The following is a 3,871-nucleotide window of genomic DNA, read 5'->3' as shown; positions in this document are numbered from 1 at the left end:
GACTGAGCAGGTTGGTTTCCCCTCATTAAAAATAATAAATAACAGATTGTTTTAGATTTTGCTCAATTTCTGTTATCATTTTTTAATTTCTTTCATAAGCAACAACAGCAGTGACAAATTATATACAAAATTGGCGGTTACAAATATCTAGTGTATGTGTGATCTGTTTGGGTGTTGTCCAGCTGTCCCTTGGCATAGTCAGTTTTTTCTTCTGGATTTGAAAGCCTGTACTCAATGTGCTCTCGAAGTTTTCTGGCTGTATTGCGGAGTGATCTCCCCTTAACTGTCTGTCGCTTCTTATAAACCTTGTGGTACTGGTTCACCCTTTCAATCTGTTGTACTGTTCTCTCGCTCCTAGGTGAAATACTGGCGCCGACAGCTTGGAGTTTGGCAGCCGTGGACTTGTCCTGGCCATTGTTAAGTCTGTGGATTGTGGACGCCGCCCTTCCCTCCATATTTCTGCTGTAGTTTACATTCTTGGGCAAGGAGACGCTGAGTGATCTGTTGACAGCTTCGCACTTTTGAGTGCTGGTGTTCATCCGGAGACTGGTGACGGCTGTCTCGCTCAACCTCATGTGCAGTACTTCGGTCAATAGTTTCGTGTCGTTGTCATCCATGTTAAAAGGGCAGAGTTTACTGGTGGATAAAAACAGGGACCTCTCCCACCAGCTGCTGGTTTCCCCTCCGGAGCAAACCACACTGTTCCTGCGGCATTTGGAACAGTCCCCACCGTAACACCTGACCGTTGCATCCACAACCCTGGGTAGGCAAGTTTTTATTTTCCTCATGTCACCAATGTGCTCAGACATAAGTTGAGAAAATATCAAGCTACACCTGGCCTTAACATCCTGACTCAACACCTTCTGTGCTTTCTTCCTGGCTTCCCTCGTTCGGCCCTGTCCTTCGAACATGGCATCGCTGAACTTAGCCTGGTTACATTTCTTGAACTGGGATCTACCAAGGTGCGTGGGGTCTGCTAACCGTTCGACCTCCCACAGTGGCTCGACCAGTCGGATGCCGTCCTCCACTCCCTTGGCTGACCTGGAGTCGCCGTCTGTGGTTACATGTTTGGCAAAAACACCTTGCCTCGCCAATCCCTCGCCAATCTCGTTCCCCATATTATACTCGGACCAGGGGGCATGTGGGTTTGTGTTCGCTGTGCACTCCTCGTGTCCTCCAGGGCACTTTACTTGGAAGCCTTTTCCTCTTAGCCAGGACCCAGTCCAACACAATTTATTCTTCAGTGCTGCGGAGACAATGTATTGGTTGTCTGTTGATGTCTCCACAGCCAGGGAAATTGCTTGTGAAGCATTCTGGCCCGGTTTCTTGGGACTGGTTATGGTAATGCTGTTGTAGCGAGTGTCTGTGGCCAGATCTATTGTGCTGTCATCCTCTCCTCTTTGCCTTTTGTATGCCTTTACCTCTTCCACCTTATTTGCCATATCCTCTCTGTTCAGCTTTGCGATTGCAGATGCGACATGGTTTGCAGTGCGATGCATGTTCCTACGAGTGGCAGGCGGCACGTCCATCGCTGCAAATAGGAGTCTGGCTCGGGTGTTCCCCATTGGTGTGTCCTGGAGGCCTACTTGAAGAGCTCGGTTCACCGCCGCAGCTTTTTGGCCAGGTCTGTTGCATTCTACCTCTTTGTAGAATTTGTGGAAGCCAGATACATAGTCACAGTCACAGCACTTAAAACTGAACGCCCAGGCTAAACCCCACTTTTTCTCTGCAGCTATCTCTAACCTGGGCAGTGGACAGTGGTCCTTGGTCTCACTGTGCTCAAGCATAACTTTGTTCCATATACACACCATTTTCTGTATATCTATGAGTCGCATTCCTTCAGCAGCCCATTCCCGCTCATGTGTATCTCTGTCTGATCCAGCCGTGGAATCTACCTTGCACCGTCTTGGCCGCTGTATTCTCTTTGTGTCAGGCTGGTGTGTTCTTACAGCCTCCTGATTGGGCTGGAAATCTGTGTCCATCAAGGAACACCCAGGCACAGGATTCAGCATGTCTGTAACTGCTGACAGGTTATTTGAGCCATTCTGGGCCTTTCCAGCTTGAAATCTAGACTGTTTCCTCTTTCTGTCTCCCTTCATGGTGTTTTGGGGTAGATTGTTTGCCTTGTTAACTGTCAGACTGACCAATATAGGTGTACTTGGTGGCTGCCTGATTGGAAATGTTAAATTCATATTTTTCCTCTCTGTTTATATATTGTAGATGCCAATGTGACACCCTTTGATGTTACTGTGCAGAGTAATAACCTGCTGTGAGACAACAGCAATGGTGCAGGGAGGTTTTTGCATGGTGAGCTGGTCAGCCAATCAGCAGTCATGGGGGAGGAGGGCAGGGGGGGGGGGTGCCTGGCTGGGTGGTCTTTTAAAGGGTTTCATCATGTTATTCAGTGGGGAACTGGGATACTAGTCTTTTCTTAAGTCCTGTCCACTAAAAAAGTGCCTGTGAGTAGATCTTCATCACCTTGAGGCATTATTCTTGCTTTGATTTTGGTCACAAGTGATTGTTCCGAAATCGTGACAATCCGCTTTGATACCCCCTACCACACTGTCAGTCAATTTTTTTCACATAGTTGCTGAAGTAAATGTCTTATATTTTGACATTTAATTGTCAGATAAATTACCTATATTTTGATGTATGCTTTGACACTTTTGGCTTGTAACTTTGATATTTAAAGCTGCTCTGAGTAGAAAAGTCTTCTTAAAAATGTATATTTCTCTAAATGGTTGCTTTTGAAAAGTCTAAAGTGCTCTGTCAATGTGATTTTTTTAACTTTTCTTGCAGATAAACATCTTGTCTTTCCAAAACAGTTGACCTGATGGAGATATCTCGAACGGTATATGCACTGCAAGGCTTCAAAGTTTACCCCTCAGAGTTTTTTCACCCTGGAAAAAAGACACATGTTCAAGATGGGGGTACCCCAACTTGAATTCATTCAACTCCAAAGTTTCTGCATGTATCAAGCCCTAATTTTGCCTGTGAGGTTCAAAAGTGTCAGGAATTGTGTGGTGCAAAAATTATTGATTTTGAAAAAAGGTGGCTGGTGTGATAGGACACAGACCCCCATTACAACTTCCGTTTTTCGGTAGGGACGATTGTAGTTCTGTGAATTTTAGGGTATAAAGTCTTTTTTTGCTCCCAGGCGTCAATTTTTGGTGCACAGGTGCATGCTTGGTATTAAAATGCTGGAAACTGTCTAAACTTTGAGGAGGTATGAGCTTTATTGATGAAAGTTTGAAATTCTGGGCGAGAGGACACAAGGTGTGAGGTAGTGATGAGGCTGCGAGTGACGTCCCCTTGGCGTTGCTAGGCACGCCTCCCAGCTGCCGGCATGGAAAGGTCCAGATTTTGACGGTCAACCTATGTCAAGATTTTTATGGCTTCTTTCTCACAGGCTGGGCCAGGTATGCACCAAAGCTTAATGGCCACGGAATGTTTGGGACTGAGCTACAGCGCTAGACGTTAACATTGTCGCTTATGGAAAATTAATGGGGGTCCGAGGCCATTGCCTTCGTCAGCAACGCGTAACAACACAAGCTTTACACATGGATATGTCTGAAGTCCATATTCTTGCACAGAAAATGAAGTTAGAACACGGTTTTAGTTAATAATAATAAACTGCATCAGCTCTGTTTCGACGGCAAAAACTCATTGCCTCGGGTAACGTCATAATTAGTCAACATCTAGTGGCATATATGGTAGACTGCCCCGCCTATAGTAGGCCTGTCCCATTTGTGTACATTCTTTTCTGTGACACTTAACAGTTTCCGTGCGCAAAGTAAAGAGTCAGTTCACATGCACTGCAGCTTGGCAAAATAGATTATGTTTTCCACTCTGATATGGTACTGATTATTAC

General features: G+C 45.5%; 1 long non-coding RNA gene across 1 annotated transcript in view; it reads left to right on the top strand.

Annotated features, from left to right (window-relative positions):
• Positions 1–3,504, top strand: part of LOC135479204 (uncharacterized) — a 4,031-nt gene extending 527 nt beyond the window's left edge. The window contains exons 2-4 of the long non-coding RNA XR_010445836.1: positions 359–763; positions 2,221–2,307; positions 2,800–3,504. This is a non-coding gene — a long non-coding RNA (uncharacterized LOC135479204). The remainder of the gene's footprint in view (positions 1–358; positions 764–2,220; positions 2,308–2,799) is intronic.
• Positions 3,505–3,871: the final 367 nt, after the last annotated feature.

This window comes from Liolophura sinensis, chromosome 12, assembly GCF_032854445.1.
Source record: "Liolophura sinensis isolate JHLJ2023 chromosome 12, CUHK_Ljap_v2, whole genome shotgun sequence".
NCBI classification, from domain to species: Eukaryota; Metazoa; Mollusca; class Polyplacophora; order Chitonida; family Chitonidae; genus Liolophura; species Liolophura sinensis.
The sequence above is the reverse complement of the archived record's forward strand: the minus strand, read 5'-3'. Positions and strand labels throughout refer to the sequence as shown.